The 11,285-nt window shown below is 41.6% G+C and overlaps 1 long non-coding RNA gene across 1 annotated transcript; it reads right to left on the bottom strand.

Moving 5' to 3' along the window:
- Window positions 1-800: 800 nt before the first annotated feature.
- LOC122215006 lies at window positions 801-9,563 on the bottom strand. Its single transcript, XR_006200190.1, has 2 exons — window positions 9,263-9,563; window positions 801-1,212 (listed from the first exon to the last, which is right to left on the bottom strand). It is a non-coding gene; the product is annotated as an uncharacterized LOC122215006 (long non-coding RNA).
- Between the last annotated feature and the right edge of the window lie 1,722 nt (window positions 9,564-11,285).

Raw genomic sequence — 11,285 nt, 5'->3', positions numbered from 1 at the left:
CACTGATGTAAATAGATATTTAGGGTTTAGAAAGAAGTTGTACACGTATTGGCTGTCAAAGCTACTCATTCAAGGTTTCTAAAGGTTCCTTGCCCCTCAGGTGCCAGGATAACATTCCCTAGACAGTGGAGTGGAATTTTTTCCCTCCTTTTCGACTCTTAATTTCCCTGAAAGACTGATTTATTCTTCTGTTTGTTTGTTTTTCCCTTTTAAACAGTTTGTTTGTTTGTGTGAGGGAGAGCATGAGTGGGAGAGAGGGACAGGGGAACTGAAGAGCCCCACACGGGGCTCAGTTCCACCACCCTGGGATCGTGACCTGAGCTGAAATCAAGAGTCAGGTGCTCGACTGACTGAGCCACCCAAGCGCCCCTGTTTTTGCCCTTTCTGACCGACTTGACCAGCGAACGATGTCCCAAGCGTCCGCTTAGCCCACATCTGCTTTTCCTAGCGCCTCATCTTTGATTCCAGGCTGGCAAGGAGATGTAGAGCCTCCATGACTCCTATTGCTTGAAAATTTGGTTTGTTCTTTGTGACCCCTTAACAAATATTGAGCCCAGCTTTGGTGACTTAGGAAAGGATCATGCCTCTCACCTTTCCCAGAAGAGAAAACACGGACAAAGGCAGATTTCCAGAGACCCTCACGGAGGGTGGACTCATTTTCAGGGCCACGGGCTTATTAATCCTCTACATAGATCAGCACGGAAGCACATTTACAAACCATGTTCTTACAAGAACTAAACGGTAAGCAGAATTCCAGGACTTCCAAGGAAAGAAACAACTCCCTCCACCGTTCCCACATATCCAAATTCAAATGCTGTTTATGATTTTATAATGGTATATACAATCACACAACAGAAAAGCGCCAGAAAGGGCTTCTGGCTAAGATAGACACCCAAAAAGTGAGGCATTTGTTTGAAAAACTTCAGGCTCTTTTCCCCCAAATCCTTTCCTATGCTTAATATCCAGAGAGTTGAAAGAAACAGAAATACATGTTTTATCAATTGTTCAAGAGCTCTGGATATCTTGCTATAGTTGCAGGCTCAGCCTGAGACCCTGACACTAATCCATGAACTGCCTTGTCCCCTCCTGAGAGTTTCTGCTCACTGCTCTGAAGATGAGGCTTCAGGGTCATCCCAGGCCACTCTTTAGCTTGGAGCGGAGGTCTACACACAGTGGATTTGGCTGTCTCACTGTAGCACCAGCTGGTTGTCTCTGGTAGGAAAGAATTGAGAGAGTATTTTACACCATGGAAATTGTCTTCCAGGCCCAGATGGACCGTCGCTGTTCTAGCTTTGACAGGCCAGGATAGATATATTCAGAAAGCCTTCCAGCTATTTAGTTCCTCTTCCAAAACACTGTCAGCACCCATGCTAGGAGGCAGGGAGTGGGAAGGAAGTCTAAGTAGGGAACTAAGCCTAGTTAGTATATATTTGCATAATTATCCTGCAGTGAATGGATGTGTGACTGGCGTCAGGGCGGCGGTCGCCCCCGTGGACACTGGAAACCAGGAAGGAGTTGAGCCCCCCTGGGCCCCAGCACCTGGGACCCCTTCACACAAACTCCTGTGCATTTGAAGTGTCAGGTTAAAAAAAAAAATAAAGCAAAATTCCTCCAAGTCAGCTCACCTGGGAGCTGAAGTGAGAAGTTTGGGCTCCAGGCCTTTGGCTATCCTTTCCCATTCTCTCATGGCTGGGGGTCAGCCTGTGGCCGCCTCCACCTGCAGGGTGTCCTGGGGCTGGGGAAGAAGTGGGAAGGGCAGTAGGATCTCCCTGGTCACCGGGGAGCAAAGATGATGTGCAAAAGCGAGTATTTTATAAGAAAGATTATAGAGATACTATAGAATTCATGGCAACAGCACCCTGAATTTAAATATAGCTCTGTGACTGTTAGCAAAATGATGTGGTTATGAGCTGACTATTAATATAGCTGTTTGCCTGAGACAGACAGAAGGGGGGGTGGGGAGGGGAGAAGGGGTAGAATGGGGTGGGGGAAGGGGAGAGAGAGGGACCTTCACCTGAGCTATGAAAACTCATTTAATTTTAGGCTAAATATGTCCCTTTTAGGACTAACCTTCCCTTTTTTTGTTGTTTGTTTTTGTTTTGAAACTTCTTAAACTGGAGACTCTCCTAATTTCTGAATTGATCAGTCAGGGAAAGCAGGGGAAGTAAAGTCAGAAAGTGGTGGCCCTGGGCTGCCTCTTTTACCCTACAATCCTTGTCCCTCACAAAACAGTTTCTTAGGTTGCAGAAATTCCTAAAATGTCGAATATTTCCCCCATTCACGTCATCGCAATTTTGAAATGAAATTTCTTCAAGCTCCCTAGACCCACACATTTGAAAGAAAGGCAGTGCCATTCTTGAGATGAAATTTAGTTGTGATGCTTTTCCATAAGAAAATCTTGAGTGTTTTTTTTCCTGTCTGTCTGCCTATCTATCCATCCATCCATCCATCCATCCATCTAATGTTTTGTGTTGCATCAGTCTCTAAAAACATAGAATTAAAAACTCTGGTGTCATGATAGTCTGTACTTCAAAAATCGCTTATGAAGTATTTTTACTGCTTCACCATTTTTCATTCAGCACATTAAACAAGTCACTGCTCTCTTTAGGTGGGAATTACTAATTATGTTTTGACGGACCAGTAAGTAATCACTGGGCTGTTCACTGCCTTACATAACTCTATTAATGACCCTATGATGGTTGTTTATGAATAAGCTTGAAATAAACTTCCTTAAAAGAACAGCTCTGGATGGGAACAGGCTCTCTCAGGTAAGGCAGCTGACTTATGCTCGGTGCAGTAAATGACTCTGTGTTTTAAGTGAAACACCAGACTGTTGGCTATTAGCCAGTTTCATGTAAATAGAAAAAAAAATACTCTTCTCCTGTGGCAGTATTTCCATCACTTCTCTCATTTAGTGGTCCAACAGGGTCCAGATTTTGCCCAAGATATTCATTAGAGGGGAAAGGAAAATACGAATATTATATTTTCCACTGGAACCAAAATTAGACGGCTTAATTGGGCTGGCTTTGAAGAGCCACAACTGCCCCCAATTTTCTTTTTTGTTTTAAGTCAACATTGCTCTGACTACTACAGATGAAGTCAGCAGGTTCATGAAGAAAAATAGATGCTTCCTCTAAATAATCAACCCAGAACGAGGTCTTCCCTTGTCATTATTGTTATGAATCACAGGGTAAGTTTTCAGCTAGCTGTTTGAGTCAACTGAAATCACTTCCCCTCATTCTATTCAGTATTCATATATTGAACACTCAGTTGGGGTGTGTGGGGGGCAGAGGGAAAGATGTCTGTGTCTGAACACTGCCTCCAAGTGGGGTGTAAGCATCCAGGGATTGAATATACCCTACCAGAGAACCACTCCTTGTAGGAGTGTATATTTCTCAAGACATTTCCATGGTTAATTCCTCCTCAAATCATTCCCTTGAAATGTAATGTATCACCTGGAATGCTAAATATATAAATTTCTGAAAGAGATCAATTTCTGAAATTCCTGAAAGTATAAATTTCCAGTAGACCATTTTCCTATTTTACTATTGAAATCCCTTGGGCTAAGTGGATTTTCGCCATCCATGTGAAATTTAATATGAATTACACTACATGCTATACTGAGATATGTTGAGAAGGCTCTGATCATTCCCATAAAACACTCATGAAAACTATACATACATTTGACCCCTGAACAACACAGGGGTTAGGGGACACCAATCTCCGTGCAGTCAAACTTTATCGATAGCCTACTATAGACAGGACGCTTTACTGATAATGTAGTCAATTAACACAAATTTACATGTCATATGTATTATATACTGAATTATAGAATAAATTAAGCTAGAGAAAAGAAAATGTTATTAAGAAAACATAAGGAAAAGAAAATACATTTACGATACAATCCATATTTATCGAAATTGTGAGTATGAGTGGATTTGAGTAGTTCAAACCTCTGTTGTTCAAAGGCAACTATTTGTGTGTGAGACAGACATGTTTTCTGTTAGGTCTCATTGGTTGTTTATGGTAGTCTCTACAGAAAACACCATAATTTATGTTTAAAAAAATACTACCCACTGAAAAAGCCATTAATATTTGTAGATACTTCTTCTCTACCACTGGAACGGTGTTTTTTTGTTTTTGTTTTTTTCATTTTATGCCCCTTTTCTTCCTTCATGTGATCAAAGATATTTTGACATTAAGTTCATCAAAATTATTGGACATGCTTTTCAGGATGATCTTGTTTCCTACATGTATTTTGCAGATGAACATTTCAAAAATGTATGTTTGAGCAAAGCCCTCCCCGTATTTGGTTTTGACTTAAGTTCCAGTTACGCTAATTACCGAAGCAGAACTGGGATTTCCTTTTCTCATTATTAAAGCATACAACTCCAATCATAATGGGCTACATTATCCTGCCACAAAGACACTGATTCTCAATAGCTTAATGCCTTGGTCAGAGCTTATTAGCCTCTTGCAAGTGATGCCTGGGTAGGCAGAGGCTGCTGGGAAGGAGAGGTTGCCAGAAGGCTTGACCTGCGTCCCCAAATGAGGGAATGAATGATGTCATTCCAAGTATTTACGGAAAATAGAAAGAAAGAAGGGGGGGGGAAGGAAAGAAAGAAAGAAAGAAAGAAAGAAAGAAAGAAAGAAAGAAAGAAAGAAAGAAAAAGACAAAGCAAAGAAGAATCACATTATTATCACAATGTTCCCAAACACCAGAGTCTCATTATGATAATTCAGTTTTTCTCAATCTGCATTTAAAATTTCACCTGAAAAAACCTTCATGTTTTCTTCCATTTAAAGTTTAAGTTAAAACAGAATCTGGCCAATGCCCATCAACCTGAAGGAGGCAAGCTGGGAAAATGAGCATTCTCCCCAAGAAAGAGGTGCTGCTACCTTGCATAGTTTTTTTTGTTGTTGTTGTTTGTTTGTTTGTTTCTTTTTTGGGGGCAGGGAGGGACAGAGAGAGAGGGGGAGAGAGAATCCCAACCAGGTGCTGCATTGTTAGCGCAGAGCCCAACATGAGGCTCAAACTCACAAACCATGTGATCATGACCTGAGCTGAAGTCGACCTGAGCTGAAGCTAAGCCATTCAGGCGCGCCGGCCCTGCATGTTAAGAGAAAACTGGCAGCAGGATTCTAGCAATTTTTTAGGAAACTAGTCTTTGTGACTCCTGTACTTTCCCCAGGACATCTATAAAGACAGATGGAGTCCATGATCCCAGGAGCTTGCTGGGGGTCGACTTGCTCCTGGTCACATCTCTTTCCAAGCCTGTGTTCCGTCATCTTGGGAGTATGAAATGAGCCACGGCGGATGGGTTTCCACCACAAAAGTCAGCAAATGCTAGGAGTCAGGTGTTCTTCCCTCCATTCAGAACTGGTTGTTAAACATTTCCAGCACACCACCTGGAGGCGAGAGGGGAGAAAATAATAAACGATGAGTCTGTGTTAAGTCAGGTGACGATTATACTATGAAGATGAACAAAACATGGCGGGGGATAGATGGAGTAATGGATTGGAATGCCTGAAATATTGTACCTTCTGTTTGTTTTGGGTGTTGGTAGATAACATTTAAGGCAATATGGTTTGCCTGAAAAGGTCCTGGAAAAGGGGAGAGGGGAGGTCTGGGTGCTTGCCCTTGTAGTTCTGTGATTTTTTGCAAGTCACGTAACCTTTCTGACATTTATGACATAACTGGATTGAACCAGATCCTCCCAAGATTGCGCTCTGCTCTGGGATTCTCTCTTGATTTTTTGAAAAGGAGGACGAGGTAGAATGTCTTTAGCTAGACCAAAAAAGTTATACAAGGGCAGAAAAAATAGTATTTAGAAATCATATTTAGAAAAAATAAATAATTGGGGCACCTGGGTGGGGAAAGTGGGTAATCTGATTCTTGATTTCGGCTCAGGTTCTGATCTCATGGTTTGTGAGGCAGAGCCCCATGTCAGGCTCTGCGCTGACAACGCAGAGCCTGTTTGTGATTCTCTCTCTCTCTCTCTCTCTCTGCACCTCCCCCCACTCATGCTCTTACTCTCTCTTTCTCTCTCTCGAAATAAATAAATAAATAAACAAACATTAAAATGATCTTTCCTCTCTCTTTCTAAAAAAATAAGAAAAAAGAAAAAATAATAATCATTACCAGATTCACTACAGGCCTCCTGGGATCTAAAGGTATTTGTGAAAGAACAGGGTCTTGGGAATCAAATGGAATCAGGTGCAATTGCTATCTGTCCCAGATTACAGAGAAAAAAGGGGCATAGACACCGTGGAAGTGTGACCTACAAGACTTTTACAGAAGGAAGGCCTGTGTGTGTGTTTATAACAGGGAAATGAATCCGCTTGAAAAATATTTTTTTGACATAGTTCCCTAGTGATGAGCAGGACCCCAGGAAGCTCCAAAGTTTTCACGTGACTAAATTGCCCTGCAGTCCCTTCTCCCCTTCCTGCCTTTGTGTGGCAAACAGAGAGGAGACCACAGTGGTAATGGAACATGTCCTCCTTACCAATGGCCACCTTCCAGAAAATCTGAAACACATCTCCCTCTGGCCCCAGGTGAATGCCACGCACAAGTAAGGTGGCTCTCCTTATCTGGGAAGAGCAGCCTGTGGGAAGGGATATGGTGGAGTGAGCAGGGACCCAAGACTTGAAGTCACACATTCAAGTTCTCCTTCTGCCGCTGACTAGCAGCGATGTATTAGAAAAATGGGTTAAGTCTTTGGTCTTTTTTTCATCCATAAACTGAGAGGGCTCATTGTCTCCTACAGCTGCTGTATGGATTAAACGGCGATAAAATATACAGTAGTGCTTCACAAACTGTGTAATTATTAAGTATTATTACCACGACATTTCCCCCTAATTAGTAGAATATTCTTTCTTGATAGGGGTTCCCCATTCTGGCTACAAATATATTTGATGTCGCTTAGCTCAAGCTCTAAAACGAAGCTGTTTTCTAGCTAGTTTTCTATGAGAGAGACATTTTGTAATGGTTATGCAGTGGAGTTGAGGAGAGAGGGAAGGAAAATCAGATTAGCCGGGCTCAGCTGAACACCGAAGGGATGTTTCAAAGCTTGGAATAATTATAGTTTAGACGCCGAACCACAAATAAACATATTTCCAATGATGAAAATAAGCCCTGTGGATGTCTGGATGTAGTAATTCTTTTCTTTACAACTTTGGAGCGCTCGGCTCACTGAAAAAAATAAAAGGGCAATAAAAGGAAACATGAATATGAAAACTGCCTTCCTTCCCATCCTGATTTTTTTTTCTTTTTTGTCCAGAAGTGTATTGTAGCTGCATACTGTCCTCTCCAGCATCACTAAAGCTTTTATATGACTTTAAATTTCAAAGCTACAGGTGGCCCACAAGTGCCACACTTCAAAGACAGTTTTGATTAAATGAAACAATATTTGTGTAATACAGACCCTGGGATCTTTGAACTTTTCCTGTTCAATTCATCCTACAAAGGTTCAATCAGGGGAGATCAGAAGATACTGCGCCCTGAGCCATTTCCATCTGTCACTCAAGTTTGTCTTTTCAAATATCTTTTATATCAATCCAGGAACAACAATTTATTTTGAGGATGTAATAATCATAATTCAAAAGCCGCTTTCAAAGAGGCAATGTCCTTTGCTAGCAAGTGCGGTGTAGGCCCACATACGCACTATTTGAAGTGAAATTTTAAGCCTTGGCAGCTTTGTGATTCCTCGTCATGTTACAACTTGTCTTACTATTGATAACTTGCACTTACTGCCAACAAAAAAAATCTAGCCCAAGAGACCCAGCGTTTGGTGAGCCTTTGTATCAGTGACTGGAGCGTATTTCACTTCTGAATCTTGTGGTTTTGCCTTCAGTGAAAGAAAAACTGATCCTAACAGTTTTAAACTTGTTAATTCAAGCCATATGTCAGAAACCCAGTCTCCATATGGCGCCATACCACCTTATATTTACAGGGGCCTGCTTTTCAAAACATTATTCTAAAAGCTATATTTGCCCCCAAGTTAATATGTGTCATCCTGTGCCATTGAGCACTGTTTTTAAATATTGCAGGCTAGGAAGCTGCATGCTGATATTGCAAAAAATATACCGGTTATTAAAAACTAATTACCGACTGAGTTATTGGCAAAAATGTGCTAATCAAGTCCTTGAGTAGGGAGCGTACTGAAAAGAATGCCTTGCCAATCCTCTCTCGGCAAATATGGCAAAAAGGAAAGAGGAAACAGAGAAAGGAAAATCATAACCTTGTTGCTGATAAATAAGCCTTGAATGTTTCCGTGCAAAGTGTCCACAGCAGAAGTACAGTTATCACCAAGAGGCAAAATCTCTTTTCGCTCTCAGCTTTGAGGAGAAGGTAGAAATGAGGTGGCGAATCAAGTATCTGAAAACTCCAGAGACTAGCAAGTGCCTCCTTCACTCCATTGCTTTTAAATTGGAGTCTCTAGCCGGCAATCCTACGGGCCCAGAATATTAGGGAAGAGTCTCCTACCGACTATGGAGTTCACTGTCCCAAACACCTACAAGGAGACTACAGATGGATTAGAGCATAATTATCTTCAAACAGCTTTGTTTGCTCTGCAGAGTCCAAGCAAGCATGGTTTTGATTTGAGAGATGAGCTTTTGAACGCAGTTGGCACTATATAGACAGTCGGTGCATGTACAACATATCATTTTTCTTTTTCTGGATTAAAAAAAGTGTTTTCCTTGTGTCTGTTTCCTAGTGGGCATTTGTATCTCCGTCTTACTTTGGAGACTTGCAAAGTTCACTGGCAAGATTCTTACACATGGAGGACTGCTTGTTCTAGTTTAATTCATTCCTGAGTCAGTTTCTCTCTCTCTCTCTCTCTCTCTTTCTCTCTCTCTTTTTGTATTTCATACATTACTTCCCTGTTCCTTCGTATTCTTTCTCTTGTGTAACTCCTTACCTTCCTAGATCCTTCTCCTTCCTTTCCTTTCCTTTCCTTTCCTTTCCTTTCCTTTCCTTTCCTTCCCTACCCTTCCCCATTCCCCTTCCTCTTCCCACTTCCCCTTCCCCATCTCCTTCCCTTTCCCCTTTTCCTTTCCCCATTCCCTTCCTCCCTTCCCCTCCCTTCTTCCTCTCCTGTACTCTCTCTTCCTTTTTTCCTTCCTTCCTTCCTTCCTTCCTTCCTTCCTTCCTTCCTGACAAATCAAAACATGACATGAGGTTTTTCTCCAAAACCTATGAAAGGATTCCAAGGCATTTTCTAAACCATAAACACAACATCAGTTATAAATATTGCAATACCTTTAAAACTTTTTCCATGATGATAAAAAGGTTGTTACATGCATTGTTTCCAAATCATGAGCAACTAAACTGAAAGAGACTTAATCTGAGACTCCACCTTTTTCCTTAGGCCCCAACGAATATGCAGGTCAATGCTTCTGCTTTAAAATCAGGATAGGTCTGTAGTGGGGCAAGAAATGATGGGTGCATTCAAGGAAATGACTAAGTCAATTTCATGACTTAGTAACTCTTCATGGTTTCCATAACATCCTCACTTCTAAGAACAAAACTTAGCGGTTTTCCGAAATGAAAAACATGTACATGTGAATGGTATGGTCAAGGGTGGAGAAAAAAAATCCAGTCCTTTCAGGATCTTCCCAGTTAGTTTAAGTTCCCAACCAATCAAGCAGACAGGTTGCACAACCCCCTTTACCGCTGCTGTGTAGGAAAGGATGGAGTGAACTGGAGCACTGCCTCTCACCCCGAGTCCCTACTGGATTGCAAGGACTCAGCCAGCCATTGAGAGCGGGACTGAAGGGAGAGTGCTTTCTCTAGACAATTTGGTAAAACCCAACCCAAATAACCCACTGCTTGACATGCTGCTCTGTTATTTGCAGCTGACATTTGGTTAAGACTGAGAAATGATAACCAACTATGATTTCTGATAGCAGATTAGCCCAATCACTATCTTAGTCTGGGAAACATGTCCCAGATTCCCTACAAATGGAACTTTTCTTTGTCAGGCATCTGGTTGAGACTACTTTTTTTTTTTTAATTTTTTTTTTTAATGTTTATTTTTGAGACTGAGAGAGACAGAGCACGAATGGGGGAGGGGCAGAGAGAGAGGGAGACACAGAATCGGAAGCAGGCTCCAGGCTCTGAGCCATCAGCCCAGAGCCCGAAGCGGGGCTCGAACTCACGGACCGTGAGATCGTGACCTGAGCTGAAGTCGGACGCTTAACCGACTGAGCCGCCCAGGCACCCCTGGTTGAGACTACTTGAAGTCAAGGTCCGCAGACCTTCCAGGCCAGCCCAAAGATGAGTCCCAATGGATGTCAGTTACCCTAGTTTCCTTCCCACCGGCAATGACAGTCAGTCACTCAAATTTCCCCTGCTATGGAATAAAAGGAATGTTTCCAAATTAGTCCAGTAGTAAAATTGCTTAATTCTACCCATTACCAAGGTAGAAAACTAATATCTTAAAAGTAGGTATTTCTTAAGGATCTCAAACCCTTTAGTTGTTTTTGTTTGTTCATTTGTTTTATTTTTTTTCAGTGTTCCTCTCCTGCTTATATCTCTCACAAATACCGATGCTCTACTACAAAGGCCACTGGTGAAACCTGTAGAGCTCTCCCCCTGCTTTTTATTTGGTATTATAAGAAAATTCTGGTTCTGATACACATTCACTTTCTTAATCAAAAGAGACACTTTCTGATTGATGCCCACAATAAATACCACATGAAAATTCTGTGACTCTGAGGGCTCTCGAGTTATAAAAACAAGTAAGCTTTGGTCTTGGAAGACTGAGATGTGTTTGCATGGTTTAAGAATAAAAACATATTACCCTAATAGAGCCCTGTAATTGTGCATTCTCGGTATACTGCTATCAGGAAACATCTGGCACTGCCATTGAGGATTTATGTAAGTGCTACCTGAGCACAATCTAGTATTTAATCTAAGCCCATACTGTTTCTAGCATGACTCTCATAGAACTTTCTGTTGAGGATGGCAGTTGATGGAATTTCTCAGGGAGCCAACTGCCGGACAGTTACTAAATTCTCTTCTAACAAGCCGAGTCACTCAGGACATGCTAGGTTAACTGACCATCAGCAGTGATTCCACAAGATAAATTACACACAGTGAACGGCCCCCCAGGCTGCAGCTTCTGATAAATTATTAATGTCACAGAATCAAAATGATTAAGTTGTAAGCAGCATTTTTTTTTTTAAACCGAGGCTATTTGAAATGTTCTCCCTTTTTCTTCACATTTATCCTCTGATGTTACCACTTCCGTTGTTTACAATAAGGATAATAAAACATTAAT

The sequence above is a fragment of the Panthera leo genome, chromosome A3 (genome assembly GCF_018350215.1).
Source record: "Panthera leo isolate Ple1 chromosome A3, P.leo_Ple1_pat1.1, whole genome shotgun sequence".
NCBI lineage: Eukaryota > Metazoa > Chordata > Mammalia > Carnivora > Felidae > Panthera > Panthera leo.
The sequence above is the reverse complement of the archived record's forward strand: the minus strand, read 5'-3'. Positions and strand labels throughout refer to the sequence as shown.